The following is a 22,176-nucleotide window of genomic DNA, read 5'->3' as shown; positions in this document are numbered from 1 at the left end:
CGGAAAGATGTAGAAAAGCAAACACAAGGTAAAGACTGGATAATGAAAGATGATGGCAGGTTCCAGAAAGGAAGGAACTGGAAGAGCCGGGCACGCTGCAGGGGGGCAGGGAGGGGCTGATACTTGCAGGGAGGCCTAAATCAGACGGAAGGAGTAGCAGACACAAAGGTCTGGAGGTGGGACAGGGCGGCTTGGTGAGCTCAAAGAGCACAGGGGGGCTGGCTGAGCTGGAGCAGGTTGGGGGGGGTACGTGTGAGATGGTACAGGACATGTATGTAGGAGCCGAGGCTGTGGAATGACATCTGTCCTTGGTTTTAAGTGCAAAGGCAAGTTGTCAGAGGGCTCTAGGCAGGCAGTGGGCGGGGGGGGGGGGGGGGGGGGGGCGGTTATTGGGGTTGGAACGCCAATCTACATGTGTTAAAGAGCCTTCTGGTTGCGCTCCAGAGAATGACTGGACAGGGCTGCAGGCCACAGAAGCAGGGAGACCTGTAGGGAGGCGCTTACAGAGGGACTTCCAGGGAAGAGTCGATGACGGGTTAGGATGTCGGCAGTGGAGGTGGAAAGGAGTGCATGGATTCGGCAGCCCTTTTGGGAATGGAGCCAGCAGCACTGAGAGGAAATGATGGTTCATCTTTACTCCCATCCACGCTCACTGCGTGCCGACTCTGGACAAGGTGCTGCCCACAGCCCTGGGACATGAGGGGGTGTCAGGCCTGGTTCTTGCCCCCAAACGGGGGACCATCACACCAGGCACATGACAAATAAAGATTAAATACAGAGGCGCACACTCAGGGCCAAATAGGCCACGCTGAGACTTTCACGCCAGGGCAGTGCTGAGAGAGGGGTGTGAGCTCTGAGAGCGTGTCAGGTGGGGAAGCTTCATCCATCTTCACCCGGCTTTTGAGAAGCAGAGATGAGACAGGAAAACATTCCAATGGACTTCATCCAATGCTGTGCATTGTTCTAGAATGATGTGCCTTCTCACTACTCCGTTGACTGCGGAGAGGCCCTTCAACAGGGCTCACTCGCTATCCCACCTCCGACATCGGACCTAACCCATGCTTAAACCAGGTGGTGCGCCAGGAAACTAAGACCTCGGACCAACCAGCTGGCAGATTCCCAAACAAAGCAGCATGCTCACTTCCTGTGACCCGCCCCACCCCCAGCACCTGGATCTCTGAAGATGTCCAAAGGAAGGAGGCCCCAGGCTCTCAGCAGAGTGGTCCTGGCAATGGGGTTCGCCTAAGGGAAATGCTCAAGTCATTGTAACACAAGCCAGCGTCCACAGAGCTGACCAGAAGAACCCACCAGGCAACATAAGTGAGTCAACAGCAAAACACCGCTCTGCCCCCAGGATTGCTGGGGGAGCCAGAGGACACCCCTAATAACATTTACTCAACTTGACTGCCTTCCCCGTGTCCAAAGATGAACGAGGGGTGGAACAGTCCACTTGTCACAAATATTCCCAGCCCTAAGTCGATGCAGGGCTGGAAGACACATTAGGAACTGAAGCCCCTTCTCCATCCTGCTGTCACCTAACTGGACTCCCAGCCAGAGTATAACCAGAACACCACACAGGGGCAAACACCTGCCAGAGGGAACAGGTGCTGTGTCCTTGAGCAGAGAGTCAACGTATCAGGGGACCTAGAGAAATCAGGAAGAAATGCAAATATGCCAGTTGGATGCTTCCTACTGTAGGGTCACATGTGTCTTTGGGGGGCTAAGGAGGAAGAAATACAAAGATGTAAGGGGAGGCCACAGTCTGTCATCAAAGTCCAGACCTTCTGAGGTCTGGCACCTGAAGGAGAATCTTCAGGCAGAGAAAAGTGCCCTGGGGGGTTCCTCACCCTCTGGGGTCTTTCACCTTGATTGGCCCCCACACAGAGAAGAGCTGGAGTGAGGGAGGAAAGAATAGAAGCAACATACCTGTGAGGCTGTGCGGGCGCTCTGGGCCTGGATCCTAGACACCGCACGGGTCATGTGCAAGAGTGAGGTCCCAAGGTCCTGGGACTGGACCTCATTTTTTTTTTTAAGTTTTTATTTAAATTCCAGTTAGTTAACATACAGTGTAACATTAGTTTCGGGTGTACAGTATAGTGATTCAACACCTCCAGACATCACCCGGTGCTCCTCACCACGAGTGCCCTCCTTCATCCCCATCACCTATTCCCCCCATCCCCCCCACCCACCTCCCCTCTGGCAACCAGCAGCTTGTTCTCTATGGTTAAGATCTTTTTCTTGGTTTGCAGCTCTCTCTCTCTTCTTTTCCCCCTATGTTCATCTGTGTTGTTTCTTTTGTTTTTTTAAACTTCACATTTTTTTAAAAAAATTATTTACTTATTTTGAGAGAGAGAGAGAACACAGAAGGGAGGGGCAGAAGGAGAAGGAGAGAGTCTCAAGCCGACTCCCTGTTGAGGGTGGAGCCCGGTGCAGGACCAATCTCACAACCCCGAGATGATGACCTGAGCTGAGACCAAGAGTCGGACATTTAAGCGACTGTGCCACCCAGGTTCCCCCACATCTGTTTTGTTTTTTAAATTCCACATATGAGTGAAATCATATGGTCTTTGTCTTTCTCTGACTTATTTTGCTAATAGAGCATAATACACTCTAGCTCCATCCACGCCACTGGAAATGACAAGTTTCCATTCTTTTTTGATGGCTGAGTAGTAGTCCATTATATATACACCACATCTTCTTTATCCATTCATCAGTCAATGGACACTTGGGCTCTTTCCATAATTTGGCTATTGTAAATAATGCTGCTATAAACATTGGGGTGCAGGTGCCCCTTCGAATCTGTATTTTTGCACCCTTTGGGTAAATACCTAATAGTGGAATTGCTAGACCATAGGGTAGTTCTATTTTTAACTTGTTGAGGACCCTCCATACTGTTCTCCAGAGTAGCTGCAAGGACTAGATCTCACTTTGCAAGCTAGTTGCCCTTAGGTTTTTATCTCCCTGTTGTCCTCTCCTAATAGTTAAAGTCTTTTCAAATGTCAGCCTATCTCAGAAGAACCAGGTGTTCAAGTCCAACTTTAGATTAAAGGGAGAGTGATATTAATCAAAAGTGAAAGTCGGGGAAAGGATTGGATTTTCTCAGGTGCTGGCAATGGGGTCTCCCCACAGTCTGGAGCCTCGGGTTGCCTGGCTCTGCTTCCATCAGAAGCCAGTCATTTCTGCTAGGAGAGTCTCACTGAAGATAACAACAGCTAAGACCAACTGAATGTCAGGCACGGAGAGTAATGCTTTAAGTGGATGATTTCATTCCGTCCTATCAAACAATCCTGGGCGGCAACTTGTATTTCTATCCTTGTTCTTCCAGTGGGGAAGCTAAAACTCAGAGGGCTGGACCCTCGGCGAATCTCAGAGGAGTTGGGAGATAAAAGCCAGCAATCTGACTCCAGACCTCTACTCTTGTAACCATCTCCCATGCCACCTCCCACCACAAAAGATGCCGTGAGTACCATGACTGTGGTTCCAACATTAACTCCGAAGTAACAGGAAATGGTGGGAGAGGCCACCACTGTGTCGGGAAGAAGAGATGACCACCAATCTTGCCAGGAGCCCTCCAAGAAGGGTCTGCCCCAGGAATCCCTAGTGAGCTCAACAACGGCCATCCCAGAAGAGTTTTCGATGAACTTGTTTCCTGGTCAATCCAGGTATGAAGCACAGCTCTCTCTTCTTGATGTGCATGTGCAACCATGCCCCAGGCTTCTGGGGTGACACCTCACTGAGGCTTTGAGACCCATCACCTCAGGAGCCCGCCATCACTACATAAACCATCACTAAAGGAACCCCATTCTGCCTACGTGGGGCATCTGAAAAACCCTTTTTAGTTTACTTTCCCTTTCCAGTTGCAATCTGGTGAGTCTTTACCAAAAGAACCTAAGGATTAAAACAAAACACAACAAAACCAGAGACTCCAGAAGCGGCCATGCCACTGCCCCCTCGATCCTCAAGCCCCGGCTGAGTCAAAGAAAAGCATGTCGAATGGCTGATTGATTGGCATCAAGCATATTCACTGTAGTTGAAGGAGGTTTTAGTCTGGTTGGCATTTGGGATGCTTTTGCATTCTAGGTTTTTTCTCTGCAGACACTCTGCAGTCTGCTAAAAGGTCTCCAATGGACACATCCTAAACTAGGTTTCCTGGTTGGCAAAATACCTTCTGTCCCTCAAGTGACTCAGAAAGCCTGTGGTTAAAAAAAAAAACCAAACAAACAAACAAAAAAAAACGGTTATTGCTGAAGCCAGGAAAACCTCCGTGGGTTGGGAAACAAATCGAAGAGGCAAAGTCCTTACAAACATCTATTTCTCAATAAGTACATGGAGTCCCACCTTTAGCCACAGAGTTTATAGCCAGCAGCACGGACAGAAACAGGATGCTGAGAGGTCTCTGGGGGTGGGGGGGTGGGGTCTCCTCTGATTGTGTTTCTTTTAGAGACGATCCCATGTGAATTGAAAAGGAAAAGAAATTATTTGCCCCAGCCACAGATTTCCTCTGACCTCCAACTGGTCCTCCACCACCAAGACTGGGATACTGAGCAGTAATAAAACTCAAGACCGCGTCCCTGTTTGGGAATCCGGCCATTAAACTGCTCAAAAGAGCTCTCTGATGGCAAGCGTGGCATCTACGGAAAGCTGCAGAGTTTTCATGTGGCTTGCCTTATAAGAAAAATCCACTCACTGAAGCCAAAGAGTTTTCTAGAATCCATTCCTCACATTCTCCTTTGTCCCACTCCTTGGTCTCATTTTAACAGCGAAATTAGAAGACTACCTTAATTTTAGGGGCACCTGGGTGGCTCAGTCAGTTAAGCAGCCGACTCTGTTGTCAGCTCAGGTCATGAATCTCAGGGTCCTGGGATCAAACCCCGATTTGGGCTCCATGCTCAGCGGGGAGTCAGCTTGAGGATTCCCCCACCACCTTCTTCCTCTGCCCCTCCTCCCATTCATGCCTCCCCCACCTCAAATAAATAAATCTTAAAAATTAATTTTAAAATCGCCCCAAAACAGAATATGCTGTCTTATAAAATAGTAGGTTTCCAGTTCACAAAACTGTCCAGAGCAGAGGGCAGGATGACCACCTGTTAAACAAGGTGAAGCCAAGATTTTTGCACTGCATAGAATGTTCGGCTGAGGGCCACCAGGTCATTTTTGCCATTAGGCTTCATCCTTATAGCTCACATATTCCCCGCTGGTTCCCTCCCCACACAGGGCACTTTATCCTCAGTTTCAGGGCTCCTTTTCCTCCGACATATAGATTCACAGACACCCAACCTTCCACGAAGCTGGCCTCACCAAAGTGAACACTAAATTGTCTCCACTGTCCTGAAAAAGGAGGATTAGGGGTTTTAGAGTCAGAGAGCACTGGGGTCCAGGCACAGTCCCACCACACCTTAGCTGTTCCTCTCCAAACTAAGGTCTCAGTGACTGTAAAAAAGGAGAGAATATTGCTCACGGTTCTGAGGTTTAAATAAAATTGCCTGCGCATTGTGTTGCTCCCAGCACCTGGCCACCAAGGGCATCCATAAAACGTGCATTCTTCCCCGACCCCATCCCTCCACACACTCTGTCTCTGCGCCTCCTCCTGGTCCGTAGGTTGCTCCTGGACAAAATACACACCCCAAGAGAGATCTGAGTCCCATAAGCTTAACAACCCATGCCAGACATGCCTGGCAATTCTTCACCCAGCCTTCAACTTCCTGCCGCCCTCCCCACTGCACCTGCTCCCAATTCCCCTTTTGCTTCCGATCAATAACCAAATATCTGCTGAACAGCCAGTATTCTGAAAGCACCAAATTGCAGTTGTAGGGGAGACAAAGAAGCATTGCAAACAGTCTCTGTAACCCATGCATGCAAATGAAGACACCACAAACCCAGTATCGGAAAAGTGCCACGTGGACGGGGATGGAATAAAAAATGTTATCAGAGGGTCAGAAGGGGGTTGAGGTCGCCGGCGAAGCTTTGCTAGAAGTGTCACTTCAGCTGGGTGTCAAAGAGAGAGAATGTCCATAGAAAGAGTCCAGGGACAGAAGAAATCAAATGAGCAAAATAATAATAACTGACATTGACCTCCAGCTGCTGAGAGAGCAGGAGACTGGTCTCAGGTTCCATGCCCCCATCATGTGCCTTTCTTGCCTTGGCCACCACGAGCCCCCACTCCACCCCCACCCACCTTGCCCTTGACTGACAGGCCCGCCCAGGAGAAGTGCTCCCCAGACCTGGATGGCCCTTTCCTCCTCTTGGCAGCCCAGACCTGTGCTTCTTCCAGGCCCCTGCTCATCATTACCTCCCTGCTCTGCTCAAAGATGCCCACACACAGCACATTGAGGTGCAGTGCACACAACCCCTCTCCCTCCGGCTTGCTTAATGTCACCAACTGCCCGCTTGCCCTCCTGGCATGTGGCTCTTGTCTCCTCAGAGAGTCTGTACCTTCCTGGAGGATGTGGACCTCCCTCTCTCCTCTATTTTTCTACCATGTCTGGAGCGGCACTGCCTTCACAGTTTTTGCTGGAACCGAGCAAGAAATATACCGTGGACTCTAAAGGTCTGAACTTAGGATGAAAGGTAATATAAACCCACAGAGGGAGATAGTCCCTCTCTTCTCAAAGTTTGGCTTTACAGTGAAACAGCCATAAAACTCCTAGACTGCATGTTCTTAAAATAGCATAACAACAAAAACATTAGTGCTCACATGAGAGCTGCTGAAATATCCCTTAGATATTCTTTTAAAAAAAAAAGAAGAAGAAGAAGAAGTCTTGTGTTAATGAACTTCCCCACATCTGTCCTAATTTTAGCATCAAGTGGTCTGAATTATTGGGCTATTTTCTAGAACTTCAATGTATGCACAGGCTTTTTTTTTTTTTTTTTTTGCTGTTCCCAGGCAGGCAACCCCATCACTCAGGTTAATGCTTCAGGAAGGGGTTACAAAGAACAGCACAAACACTAAAAATGAAATGTAAACCCTTCACTGAGTAGCAGTGGGGAAAAAGGATTGAAGTAAACCTATGGAATAGTGCAGCAGAGTTGATCATTCAAAGCTGGGTTATCCGTGCAATAAGATAAGAGAGAAGAGGGCGCCTGGATGGCTCAGTTGGTTAAGCGACTGCCTTCGGCTCAGGTCATGATCCTGGAGTCCAGGGATCGAGTCCCGCATAGGGCTTCCTGCTCGGCGGGGAGTGTGCTTCTCCCTCTGACCCTCTTCCCTCTCCTGCTCTCTATCTCTCATTCTCTCTCTCTCAAATAAATAAATAAATCTTTAAAAGAAAAAAAAAAAGACAAGAGAGAAGAGAGACAAAAAGAAATGAGACATAAAAAGTATAAAAATTGGGGGAAAAAAGTATACAGATTGGGGGGACAAAAGTAAATCATTATTTATGATGATCTTACTGTATCTATATAAAAAATTTCAGAGAATTATCTAAAGAACAACCACTACCAATGATCGTATTCAGTGTGGTGGTTCAGTACAGAGAGCTTAGAAAAATCAGTGGTTTTCCTATGCAATGACAGTAGCCAGATAGAATATATCATGAAAGAAAAGATCTCATTTGCCATAGAAACAAAAGGAAATGCGATACCCAGGAATACACTCAACCAGAAATATAAACGATCCTTATGAGGAAAACGTAAAATGCTACCGAGGGACATGATCAATGACTTGAATAAAGAGAGGGCACACCTTGTTCTTAGAAACTCTCCGCATTATAAGCTGCCACTTTTGCCTAAATTAATCTATAAACATGAAACAAACTCCATAAAAATACCTAGAGGATGTTTTTGAAACGAAAAAGCTGATTCTGAAGTTCACATGGAGAAACAGGCTGTAAAGAATAACAAAGAAATTTTTGAAAAGGAAAAGCAATATCTAATAGATAATAACACAACGTTCTGATCATTGAAACAGTAGAGAACACGAATAGAGCAGAAAAGATTAAAGCAGTGTTCCCTAATAAAAATATAATCTGAGCCACAAATACAATTTTCAACTTTCTAGTAGCCAAAGTAAGTAAGCACAGTAATAAGAAATGGGTGAAATTAATCTTAATAATATATTTTATCCAGTATGTCCAAAATAGTATAGCTCCAACATGTAACTTCCACTTTATGGTAAAACAGCCATAAAACCCAAAATAAAAATTACCGAGATATTATAAATTCTTTAGTAAATCTGCAAGATCTCGTGAGTCTTTTATGTTTGCAACACATCTCAATTTGGACCAACCACATTTCAAGTGCTAAATAGCTACACATGACTAATGGCTAGTACATTATCCACTCTACATCTACAAAATCCAGAAATGAATCAATAAATATATTCTCTAATTTAGTAAACAATCCAGTTGACATTTCATATCGAAGGTGTATTATTCAACAAATTAGGTATTAGGACTTCTGGCAGACATCTGGAAATACCCGCATCATAATCCCTACCTCACGTCTTACACCTAAATGGATTCTGGATGGGTCAAATACTTAAATGGAAAACCCAGGCGTAGGGGGGAAAACCACAGAAAAGACAGATGATATTTGTAATCATCCTGGAATGAGGAAAACTTTACTAAGTATGCCTCAAGAAAAACGAGTAGGTTCAAATAAGTACAAATTAAATGAACATCTACGTAGTCAAAAGCACCATAAACAAAGTCATAAGGGACGAACTGAGAAAGTAACTGAAAGGATGACAGATCATTTCCTCAATATATAAGCAGCTCCCGAGTGAGATGAACAGTGCACAGAATAGTAAGAGAAAGATACAGTTCACAGAAAAGGAAACGTGAATGGCTTTGAAGCCTATGGCAAGATGGTCAAGCTGACTTATGAGAAGAAAAATGCCCAGACTCCATGAAATACTCTTTTCACCTACCCCTACTAACAAAACGTAGGCTAAAACCTCATAATGATGAGGGTGTGGGGAAAGTCATTCTCAAATACTGCTGGTCAAAGTGTAAATCAGTACAAGCTCTACAGAGGGCAACTTGAAAATTCCTACAAAAATGGAAAATTTACAAAACATCATGTAATCCTATTCTTAGGAGTTTATACCACTGACCTGTTCACATGGACCTAAATGCACTCAGTACTCAGTAGATATTCTGTCTTCCAATGCGGCCCTAGCTGGTCATTAGTGGGTTAATTTTTAAAGTAGACAAAGAGAAGACTCTCCCTCCAAAAACAACTTTTTAATTTCAAGTAAATAAATGTGCATTAGGGCGCCTGGGTGGCTCAGATGGTTAAGCGTCTGCCTTCGGCTTAGGTCATGATCCCAGGGTCCTGGGATCGAGTCCCGCATCGGGCTTCCCGCTCCTTGGGAGCCTGCTTCTCCCTCTGTTTCTCTCTGTCTCTCATGAATAAATAAATAAAATCTTTAAAAATAAATAAATAAATAAATAAATGTGCATTAATTTGCTCAATCTATGATGTAACACACAGGCCATTTTGGTACATATAGGTTAACTGATCGAGTTCGACTTCATCGATCTTGCAAAAACCTTACCCGTAATACTTCATTTACCGCCTTCAGATTTGGTTTCTTTGAAGTAGTGAAAGGACTTAACACATGGGAAGAAATTGGAAAATAGCTATTCTCAGTATTTTGAATTTGTTGCCCAGTCTTTTGACAGCTGTCTCTTCTGTGCCTTATTTGATGAAAATTTGGTGATTCAACATTAGCAAATCTATTCAAAGCAGTCGACCAAACTGTCATCCAAACTTCTTTTCCTTTTCACCCTATTTCATCAGTTTTTGTAATATTTGGTTAAATCAAATGATTGCAACAACTATAACCGGCATAAATACTTGCGCTAACAGACAACGGATGCTGGGTGAGCTGACAACAGGCAGTCGAAGTGTTACAGGGAACAGTAATGCAGAGCATCTGTTACTCAAACAACCCATTAAGTCAAGGTCAACAAAGAGAGCCTGGATTTTATTCAGGAAGGCAGCCAGTCTCAAAGTGGGGTCCCTCGTAACACCCAGGAACTTGTTAGAAATGCAAATTCTCAGGCCCCATTCCAGACCTCCTGAACCAGACACTCTGGGGGTTGATCACATCAACATCCAGGTTGATTCACAGGCTAAAGTGTAAGGACCACCACAATGAGGCAAAGCCCTTTATGGGAGCCAAGAAAAGCACGGTCACATATCATCTGGTGGCCTCTCTTTTGTACCACCAAGGGTTTTATGGGCCATCCACCATTTCCCCCCCCCCCCCGGAAAGAAAATACTAAACGAATAAGTAGGAGGGCCATTATTTATCTGAAACATAGCAATATCCCAAGCCTATTTCATTTACTTCTCAAGCTAATGATTCTGCCGACCAGTAACTCCAGCAAACTATGTGCAGCAGCAATAACCCTCTTACAGAATTGATTTTCTCTGGTTAGGAACAAAGAAGTCTCTCCCTCTAACAACAGAGCCTGCATTGATTAGCTCATCAGGGTGCTGGGAGGCCCAGGCTGGAGCCAGGCACAAGCATAGCAACTCCTCTGGGGCTGCAACCCTCCTAGGAGTGCACCCACTCAGCATGGTTGATGCCCACCCCCTCACCAGGCACCAGGCCATGATCTGCTGTAGCTGAAGGGGCCTGCAAGGGACAGCCACACCAGGGCTGGGCAGAAAAAGCCAGAGGGGCCTGTGGAGGGAAGGACAAGTCACATCATAGCTCTCTGAAGTCTGCCTACATCTCTGCTGACAGAGCTGACTGCTCTACCCCACTCTGTCAAGTGGTATTTATCTGAGGTATCCATTTCCATCCAAACCCTTCTTATTTCCACAGAGCTCCAATTTTCATTCCCACTTCCTGCAACACTGATGTCTGACATTTAATACTGCATTTGTTAAGCCTCCAACTATCTATGCCCTACCTTTCCTGTTACGGGTTGAGCAGTGTCCCCCAAAAATATGTCACAGTCCCAACCCTCAGTACCTGTGAATGTGGCCTGATTTGGAAATAGGGTCTTTGCAGATGATCAAGCTGAGATGCGACCATTAGGGTGGGCCCTAATCCAATAGGACCATGTCCTTGTTAAAAGAGGAAATGTGGGGCGCCTGGGTGGCTCAGTTGGTTAAGCGACTGCCTTCGGCTCAGGTCATGATCCTGGAGTCCCGGGATCGAGTCCCGCATTGGGCTCCCTGCTCGGCAGGGAGTCTGCTTCTCCCTCTGACCCTCCCAACCCTCCCCCCTCTCATGCTCTCTCTCTCTCTCAGTCTCTCTCTCTCAAATAAATAAATTTTAAAAAATAAATTAATTAATTAAAATTAAAATTTAAAAAAAGAGAGGAAATGTGGCTACAGGAGTAGAGACGCACACACAAGGGGAATGCCAGGGGAAGTATGGAGTTATGCCATCACCACCCAAAGAACTGCCGGAAAGCAGGAAAGAAGTCTGCAACAGATCCTTCCCTAGAGCCTCCAGAAGGAGGGTAGCCCCACCAACACCTTGATCTCCACTTTTAGCCTCCAGAACTGGCAGGAAAAATTTGTTGTTTAAACCACTCACTTTGTGGTCCTCTGCCACAGCAGCCCTAGGAAACTAATACACTCTCCAGTGAAACCCTAGGTCCCCCCGAAGGCAGGATGGCCCTGGGACCCACCGCTGAAAGCTGGGCAGTCCAGTGTCCGCACCACCTTTAGGGTGAGACGTTTAGGCAGTGATCCAAACTGTAGTTGGGAAGCTGGATGCACTTGGCCGGTTCCCAAACCCAGCTATGTGTCTGAAGCCTTCTGTGAAGCTTTTTGGAAATACGGGCATCCGAACCCCACCCCAGGCCTCCTAAATCAGAATATCAAAGGGTCAGGTATGAGATGCCACCTGCCAGGCATGGTTCACAGAATCTTCAAGGGCCCCTCCAACCGTGGGATTCCATTGCTGCTATACTGTTATATCCTCCACCCCACCCCACCCCCAGCCCCCAAGAGGGCCCCACGGACCAGCAACACCAGCCTTACGTCGGAGCTCATGAGACGTAAAGAATCCCAGGCCCACCTCAGACCTGCCAAATCAGAATCTGCATTTTAACCAGCCCTCCAGATGAACACTGTACGCGTTCAGGTGCGAAAAGCACTTGCAGATGCTCAATGAACGTAAGACAAATGATCAAGAGGAAAGGAGAATTATATTAGAGGGATTTAAGAGGCAGCATTGCATAACTATCATCAGCACGGGCACTGAGGCTGGGCTTCTTCACATCACCCGCCTGGGACTCAACTCTTTGATCTGTAAAATGGGAATAATGCAGTACCTGCCTCACAGGACTAAGTACTGAATGAGTTCACACACAGGCAGGGTTAGAACACTGCTTAGTGCATACTAAGCACCCAGTAAGTGCTATCTAGCCCCAGACAAAAACCAAGGGATGGCCTAGTTACTATCTCCAACTACAATGAGCCCAGCTTTTTTCTTTAAAAAGGGTGTCTACAAACCAGAAGAGATTCACGTGCAAAGTAGCAACCAGTTTCTGCTCTGTTTCTTTGCTAGTGGAGCAGAACTAAAACAAATGAAAAAGTCCCCAGACCTGGGTTTTGTTTCAAAAAGCCAAGTGTTCATTTTGCAAGTATAGCTATTTTTCATTTTATGAAATCAATGCCTTTTTTTAAGGCTAACTATAAACGGTCAATTTTTTTAAAAGAAGATTCTAACTTTGTCATTGATTTTCACTTTTAAAAATGGAAGTGCCATATTTGAAAAACTTCCCGTCCCAGTAAGTTAAATTGAAGAGCCTAGATGGCAAAACAGTCAACAAAAAATTCAAATAACCCTATTAAAAAATGGGCAAAGGGCCTGAATACACATTTCTCCAAAGATGACATACAAATGGCCAACGATCATAGGAAAAGATGCTCAACATCACTGATCATCAGAGAAATCAAAACCACTATGATATATCATCTCACACTAATTAGGATGGCTACTATCAAAAAAACAAAAAACAAAACAAAACGAAAACAGCAAACAGCAGGTGCTGGTGAGGATATGAAGAAATTAGAACCCTGTGCACTATTGGTGAGTAAAATGGGACAACCGCTGTGAAAAACAGTATGGCGATTCCTCAAAGAATTAAAAATAAAACTACCTTATGATCCAGCAATATCATTTCTGACTTTCAGAAGAATGGAAAGAAGGGTCTCAGTGAGATATTTACACGCTCCTTTTCACAGCAGCACTACTCACGATAGCCGAGAGGGTGGAAGCAACCCAAGCATTCAGCAACAGATGAGTGGTTAAACTAAAGGTGGCAAATCCATATGGTGGAATATTACTAGGCCTGAAAAAGGAAGGTAATTCTGACACCAGCTACAACATTGATGAACCTTGAGGACGTTGCACCAAGTGAAATAAGCCAGACAGATACTATATGATTCTACATATATGAGGTATCTGAAGTAGTCGAATTCACAGAAACAGAGTAGGAGGGTGGTTAACCGGGGGGGGGGGGGGGGAGGAGGCAGGGGAGAGAGAAAATCGTGGGGGAGGGGGTCGCTGCTGAATGCGTACAGAGCTTCAGACCTGGAAGATGACAAAGTTCTGGAAATCTGTTGCACAAGACGGTGAACATACTTAAGTGTACTGAACTGTATAGTAAAAATAGTTAAGATGGGCAGTTTTATGTTCTGTGCTTTTTACCACAATAAGCAAAAAGAGGGCGCCTGGGTGGCTCAGTTGGTTAAGCGACTGCCTTCGGCTCAGGTCATGATCCTGGAGTCCCGGGATCGAGTCCCGCACCGGGCTCCCTGCTTGGCAGGGAGTCTGCTTCTCCCTCTGACCCTCCTCCCTCTCGTGTGCTCTCTCTCATTCTCTCTCTCTCAAATAAATAAATAAAATCTTTAAAAAAAAAATAAATAAGCAAAAAGAAAAACAAAACAAGGACAACAAAGAGAACAGCCGGCCGTCCTTGCTAAATGCTAGAGGTTGGAGGTTGGAGTTTAACAGCACAGCTGGATCTTGGCTCCATGTTACCCTGTTTCCCTTACTCTGGGATCTCCTTTCCTCTAATTGTTTAGTTCTTTTATTTGCAATGAAGTGACTTTACCGGGATGACAATGAACAAGGAGTGGTACAGGCTTTTCTTAAATTGCTTGGAGCAATTATCTTGCCTTATAACACAGTAATAGCAAGGGTATAAATATTGCATTTATGTCAGATCATTCTGCTTACGCCATTGCCAGATATGTCTTAAGGATATAGATTACCTTTAAACGATCCAGTCTGGTATCTTTGTTTTTGCCTTTTAAGAGAATTTTTAAAGGGCAGCTCCTGTTTTAAGAAATTACCATTGTACTTGGGAAGTATGTTAACTGGTAACGACAAGCTGCCATGCATCCTCACCTCCTGCACTTGATCGAGCCAGGCTTTGAGTAAAGATAGTTCTCCTTATTCTACTGTTTCAAGGTATAGACTTCCGCATTTATTAAAAGAAAAATAATAGGGTCCCACCTTGAAAATTAAACACAGGCCATTGCATGGAGTATCCATCAATGTTTGGGTTCTGGGATGCTGCTCTTCCAGCAATGGGCTTCACATATGGATATCATAAAAATTATTTGGGGACATTACTGTCCCCTAAGAGGAAATGAATGTTCTTATAAGAGGTGGTTCGGTAATTTCTTTTGTCTTCATCACTAGAGCAATTTTCTCTTTCGACGAGAAGTCATCCTAAATCACCCAGCATAAAAATGGATAATACTGCACATATTATCAGACTATTTGCAGATGATGCTATAAATGGCTGATCCGTCTCATTACATGAAAGGCATAACATCACAAATATTCCATCTCAGAAGCAAGTAGAGGCTGAAAACTTAATTAAATAAAATAAGAATTGATGGCATGCACTACCTTTGTGTCCTGCTTGGTTTCAAAGTTAGAACACTGAGATTCGCACTAATGCACTACATTGATGACTACTATGGATAAATTATTAGAACCAGTTACAAATTCAAAAGACTGCCAAATATGGACAACCTGATTCTCGGTAGTTATCAAAATCAGAAATGTAAGGATAGTCACTAAAAAATGACCAGGAAGAAAATACAGGAGGGGCTCAAGTATAATGGTGTGAACACATTCAAGGTAGGCATCTCCTTTTAATATTGGTATTTTGTAATAATCCTCCACCTCCCCTAACACGCACATGCGCACACATGTGCACTCTCTCTCTCGCTCTCTCATTCCAAAATCTGACAGATTCTTTTGTAGGCTATATACAAAAACTTTAGCATACTTGAATTACATGACCATCCAAGGTCAGGGACCATTACTGCAAAATGTGAGAGAGATGTCTTGGTAATGATTACATGAAAACATGAAGCCCACTGATCCACTGTTTTCCCATTCCCTTCAATGTCACTTATTTTTATTATTTACAATTTTATCTATAGTTTTTGGAGGGTTTTTTGTTTGTTTGTTTTTAAGTAGGCTCCAGGACCAGTGTGAGCCCAACGCAGGGCTTGAACTCACGACCCTGAGATCAAGGGCTGAGCTGAGATCAAGAGTCCGACGCTTAAGGGAATGAGTCACCCAGGCACCCCCTATAGTTTTTCACACTCCTTCTTAAAGAACTATTTCAGAGGTGCAGAAAAGCACAGAGAATAACAAGCTCAACATCCATGTACCTACCACCTTAATTTAATAAAGGCAAACCTTTTACTACAGTTGATTTAGATTTTTTAAATAAAATATTGCAAAAAGAAATGGAGCTCCCTCCCCCCATACACACACTTAGAGGTACTAAATTTCTGGAAAAGCTCACAAGGACCTTTGCTAGCCACGTTTTGACACTTTTAATAGACATGCTTAGAGATTCCTATAAACCCATAAAAATACATAATGTGATTTTACATAATTTCAAACTTAAGTTAAACAGTATTCTACTATATGTGGCATTCTGCAACTTACTTTTGGTTTCTGCTAAATAGTGGACATTTATCTGTGTTGATATATAGATCTGGTTCATGCATTTAACTGCTGTTTAGCATACCATTTTGTGAATTTAGTGCAATTTCATTATTCAAGATTATTCAAGAACATTCAGAGAGCACATACCTAAAATGAATTACTTGGTCTTCAGTTTTACTAGATATTTCCAAATTACTCACCGGGATGGTTGTATCAATTTGCATTCCCACCAACAGCACATGCAAGTTCCCATCTGCCCAGATCTTGCTTTGTCAACACCTCGTATTGTCAAACTTTTTTCATTTTTTGTCAAATATAATGGGTGAGAATTTAAGTTGCATTTCCCTAATGACTAGGGATGTGGAACATCTTTTCGTGAACTAGTTGGTCCTTTAGGGTTTCCTTCTCCGAATTCCTAATCAAATAGTTGGTTCATTTTGTACTGAGTACGGTTTGTCCTTTTCCCATTGATTTTTATATATTCTAGACACCAATACTTTGTCAGTTACATGCACTGCAAACATCTCACCGGCTTTGACTTGGATTTAACTTGTTGGTGTCTTTTGTCATAGAGAAGTTTCTTGTTTGTTTCCTTTAACGTTATCAAATTTTAAATGCTTCCTTTTATCATTAGTTGGCTACTCATTAGAATCACCCGGAGAGGTTTTAAACTACTGAGGCCTAAAACTGGGGGAAGGGGTGGGTGTTAAAACAACAGAAATGTATTCTCCTGTGGTTCTGGGAGCCAGAAGTCTGAAATCGAGGTGCAGGCAGGGCTGTGCTCCTATTAACATCTGTAAGGGCAGGAGTCTTCCTTGTCTATTCTGTTCCTGATGGTTCTGGGCAATCTTTGGCGTTCCCAGGCTTGTGGTAGCACAGCTCCAATCTCTGCCCCACCTGCACATGGCCATCTTCCATCCCCCTTTTGATCCTGTGTCTCTTCTCTTCTTCTTCTAAGGACATCAGTCATATTGGATTCAGGACCCACTCTACTCTGGCATGATGTCTCCTAACTAATTATATTGGCAAAGACCCTATTTCCAAGTAAAGGCCCATTCTGAGGTTCCAGGAAAGACATGAATTTGAGGGGATTCCTATCCAGCCCCTGGACAACCAGGTCTCAACTTTGGACTCCGCCAAGTGACTTGTTGAGCCAGTGATATGTGGATGGAAGTATCAATGTGTCACTTCTGTGCCTGGGCCCTTGGGGGCTTTGTTTCTGCTCTTGCTTTAATGTCGCTGCCCTCACGAGGAGACGAACATGCTCTGGTCTAAGGCAGACAAGCCTCTGGAGCAGAGCCACCCCACCTATCTGCAATCTTGTCACGTTGCCAATTTGCTGACAGCTGGGAAATCAGTCCTTATTGACTGTGGCATGCCACTGAGATTGTGTGCTTGTTTGTTATGCAGCAATAGCTAACTAATACATACACTTTGTACCACAGCAACAATGAACGAGTCAGCCCACTGCAGTGTATCTTTAGATACACTGTTCCCTTTGTCTGAAATGTATACCCCACCGCTGATCAAGGCCATCTACCTGACAGAGCCCAACTCCACCTTTAAGTCTAAACATAAGCATCAACCCCAGGAAGCTTCCTATGATTCCCCCAAGCTAACTGAGTCACTATTTATCAGCGCCCCCATCTTCTACTCTTTTCCATCACAGCAATTACTGCTCTGTAATTGCTTTTTATGTAATTATAAGACTTTTGATCCCTGGCACTAGTGAAATGCCTGGTTCCAAAATTTGGCACTGAATGAACCACAGGAAAAAAGACCTGGTGGGAAGAGGGCAGTAAGGGGAAAAGGGAAGAAGAATCACAGCCTGGGAAGAAAGCAACCCCCGGCAAAAACCTGCAAGTCCAGACACCATCGAAATGTGATCCTGACACATGGGGCTACTTTGGGGTATCCCCCACCCAATCCCCGGATAAAAGCTCATGCAATCCTACTGAACCACAGAACAGGGTGGGGAAGGGAAGCAAAAGTCCGAGGGTCCCTGCTGAAGCATCTCAGCGAAGATGCAAGGAAAGCCAGGCCACACACGAGCCTTGCCAACTCCGAGATGGAACAGAGCTGATGACATTTTCTGTGACAATAACCACAGTAAAGTCATTCAAGGAGAAGAGCAGCAGTTTTAAATAGCTGGTAGTTAGCATTTTTTTTTTTTGCCTCGTGAGGTGAGTGAGGCATATATGAGAAGTGGCTTGGGGTCTCACAGAGAAAGACGACAACATGACAAAGATGACAATGATGATGCAGAGAAGGGGACAGGTCTCAGGTCTGCGAACCCAAGTACAGCCCCATCTCCCTCCAGGAAGGTGGTGTCCAACCACTCAAGCCCTAGCAGCTCCGGATGCACCCCGACAAGAAAAGAGAATTCACACATCCTTGTGACAACACGACTGTCTCTTTCTGGAGCTATCAGTTATCCAAATTATATTCTTCCCTTCCTGGCCAGCTCTCATTCCCTCATGCCACCCTCAAAAACGTGCTCTTCTCCCCACCCTGCCTTTGTCTGGAATGCAAGAACAGCTGATCTTCCCACTCTGCAGGCCTGCTGGGAGATTAATTAAAACCAGATTGGGCTCAAAGAGACCCTCTCCATCCAGGAATCTCATAGGGTTTAGCACTCTGCAGGGTAAGTTCCTCTGGGGGCTGCTCATCATTAATAAACCTGCTGAACACCTTGAAACCTCAACCATCAAAGGGTTCTCATTACCAAGGCTTTATCGCGCCCTTTTATTTAGAGGAAGGTTTATACATGTGTAATAAGCACTCCCTAAGGAGCAATCTTCAGCCATTTTTAGTATGTTGGCGAATGCAAACTCCTCTGAGAACCCACTGGAAGTCATGGACCCATTTTATGGGTCCTGGGATGAACACTGCCCAGTACAGTGGATGGTTTTCTTTCAGTGGTGCTTTATCTGAACCCCTTCGTATCTAGGGAATTGCCCACTTTCTGACAGGTGATAGAGAATGAAGAGCTCTTCCCACTACAGGAGCTGAAAATCCAGACCCTCAGTTGCCCAACCAACTGAGCCACCCAGGCGCCCCCCCCAGCCAACCAACATTGACATCAGCCAGTGTTGGCCGCATATTAAAAGTACGGCACACACCGCTCGCTCAAGTTTTCAGCAGAAGCATCTTCTTTGCCATTACAGAGCCAACAAAGAGAAGAAACTCAACAGAATTGGGGACACAGATAAATTAAGGAGGGAGCGGAGAAGGCAGTACCCCCCACCACTTGCGAATCGGCCCTGCCCCCCAGAGCCTGACTGGGCAGGACCACCAGCCACTCTCTCTCAGATGAGAGATCTCAAACGGAATCGCCGAGACCCACCACCTTCCCCTATCCCTGGCAGTCCCTGGGCAGACTCCTCAAGATGTCACATCCCAAGAGAGGGGAGGGAGAAGGTGGGAGCACACATTTCCCGGGGAGACTGCCAAGATAAAAAGCAAACTGAAAAAAGCAAGTAGCAACAACATAGACAGTATGTTACCATGTGTTTTTCAGAAAACACAAAACAAAATTACATTTCCAGATGTACATAGATACATATGTAAAGGCCTGGTGCAATCCAACTACTCGATGATGGGGAAATTATCAGGCGAACTACATACAGTAAGGTGGTGGGACAGGACGCTGCATAGGTACTAGAATGAGTGTAGATAAAAGTCACTTCAAATGTAAAAATAACACACAAGAGGATGCACACACCGGTTCTGATGGTGTGAAAACCCATTGCACGTTGGGGCGCCTCGGTGGCTCAGTTGGTTAAGCGACTGCCTTCGGCTCAGGTCATGATCCTGGAGTCCCGGGATTGAGTCCCGCATCAGACTCCCTGCTCAGCGGGGAGTCTGCTTCTCCCTCTGACCCTCCCCCTCTCATGTGCGCACTCTCTCTCTCTCAAATAAATAAATAAAATCTTTAAAAGAAAAAAAAGAAAACCCATTGCACGTGCGCACACAAGAGACAGGAGCTCGAAATGAGGCAGAGTTTGGATCACTATACAGTGGATTTAAAGCACGCTTGAGTAATACAAGCAAATGGGGAAAGTGTTTACATTTCAGTGTTTAAAAGACACAACATAGTTCATTTCCTTAAAGAAAAGAGAAAAAATCTAGAAGGATACCCACTAAATTGATAACAATGATTGGTCTGGGGACAGGACAGGAAGATGGAAGTGTCTTAAGTCCCTTCAGGGTTGCTATAAAAAATTACTCTAGGGGGCGCCTGGCTGGCTCAGTCGGTGGAGGGTGCGACTCTTGATCTTGGGGTTGTGGGTTCGAGCCCCATGTGGGGTGTAGAGATTACTAAAAAAAATAAAATCTATTAAAATCAGGAGCACCTGGGTGGCTCAGTCAGTTAAGCATCTGCCTTCGGCTCAGGTCATGATCCTGGGTGCTGGGATCGAGCCCCACGTGGGGCTCCCTGCTCAGTGGTGAGTCTGCTTCTCCCTCTCCCTCTGCCCCTCCCGCTCCACTTGTGCTCTGTCTCTTGATTTCTCTCTCTCTTAAGTAAATAAATAAAATCTTTTGAAAAAAATATATAAATAAATTTTTTTTAATTAAAAAATTACTATAGACCGAGTGGCTTATGGACAACAGAAATGTATTTCTCACAGTTCTGGAGGCTGGAAGGCTAATATCAAAGGGCTGGCAGAATCGTGTTTGGTTTGTTGTTCACAGACAGCATCCATGTGTCACTGTGTGTCCTCACGTGGCAGAAGGAACAGGGAGCTCTTGGGGACCTCTTTATAGGGCACTAATCTCATCATAGGGCACCACACCCATGACTTGATCACCTCTGGAAGGCCCCACCTCCTAATACCATCACATTGAGGGTTAGGATTTCACCATATGAATTTGAGGGGGCATAAGTCTATAGCAGGAAGGGACCTTCACATAATTTTTCTTTCTTTTTTTTAGTTTTTATGATGAGATTTTTGTGTTGTATCGTTGTAATACTAATACGATTAAAAAGAAAGACAGGAGGCCTTGGAAACACACACCCTACCATCCTTCCCAACCCTATCTTTCTACCCACCAATAGGAAATAATACTGTTAAACTCAAGGTAAAGGCCACCTACCTACTGTCATCCTTAACTTCATACAGAAGCAGAACTGCACAGATCATAAAAATGTCACTGTCTCCAAACAGCTATTTACTATCCATTCCATCTCTCCCTAGGGCCTCCGGAGGGAAAGCCTGGGCTCAGGCTGGCCCCAGTCACATTCTCCTTCGGCCCCCTCTTGGCAGCCCTCTTCCTGGGGTCCAGCAGCTGGCTACCTCCGTGCCTACCCCCTGCCTCTGTCCCTCTCCCATTAAAATACCATTTGGCAAAATCTCCATAAATCTCCGTAAGCTCATTTCCCATTAACGGTTACTGCCTGAGCCTTCTCTACTTTATTCACAGATAAAGAAACAAAAACAAATACCCATTTCAGAGAGCAATTTGATGTATCTGAAGTTAACAAAGCTGCAACGGGTTCAACCTGACAGGCTGTTATGAGTAAAACCCTTTTCATGAGCAGTATTTTGCTTCGGCTCCAACAGGGGGACAGATAAATCTGAAAAGCTGAACGAACAGAAATAGAGTTGGGAGACCAGAGTTGGTGGTTAACCATCTCCTTCCCACAAACCCAAGAGTCTGGGTTCTCAAACCGGCTTCTAGCTGCCTGGGAAGGCTACCTTCCCCGTGGGCACTCAGTCAGTGTCGGATAACCACATGGACGCAAGATCAAAACCCATTAACTCACACTCCACGAAGCACCTTCGATAGATCCACACTGCTGCCCTTTCTGGGTTTGGAAAGCACATTAAGAGTGAAACCTAGGGGGGGGCGCCTGGGTGGCTCAGTTGGTTAAGCGACTGCCTTCGGCTCAGGTCATGATCCTGGAGTCCCGGGATCGAGTCCCGCATCGGGCTCCCTGCTCGGCGGGGAGTCTGCTTCTCCCTCTGACCCTCCCCCCTCTCATGTGCTCTCTCTCTCTCATTCTCTCTGTCTCAAATAAATAAATAAAATCTTAAAAAAAAAAAAAAAAAAAGAGTGAAACCTAGGGGAACCTCATGCTGTCTCAGAGCGACGATGGCCTGAGTTTGTGACTCTCAATGGCAACATCTGTATTCAGTGACTGTAGCACTTATAAATAATTCTTATCTGTTTATAGACCTTCCAGAACAAATTCCCCTTCTCACATCAACAGCAAAAATTAATTTCTTTTCAAATGTCCTAGAACAGATGTTTACTGTCAGGCTGATCTTTCTGCCAAT

At 45.1% G+C, this 22,176-nt stretch overlaps 1 protein-coding gene across 8 annotated transcripts in view; it reads right to left on the bottom strand.

The window, feature by feature from the left end:
* The window catches only part of SLC39A11 (solute carrier family 39 member 11), a 559,067-nt gene that overhangs the window by 482,090 nt on the left and 54,801 nt on the right, over positions 1 to 22,176 (bottom strand). The window lies entirely within an intron of this gene.

This window comes from Mirounga leonina, unplaced genomic scaffold (assembly GCF_011800145.1).
Source record: "Mirounga leonina isolate KUSES-001 unplaced genomic scaffold, KU_Mleo_1.0 Mir_197, whole genome shotgun sequence".
Taxonomy (NCBI): Eukaryota; Metazoa; Chordata; class Mammalia; order Carnivora; family Phocidae; genus Mirounga; species Mirounga leonina.
The sequence above is the reverse complement of the archived record's forward strand: the minus strand, read 5'-3'. Positions and strand labels throughout refer to the sequence as shown.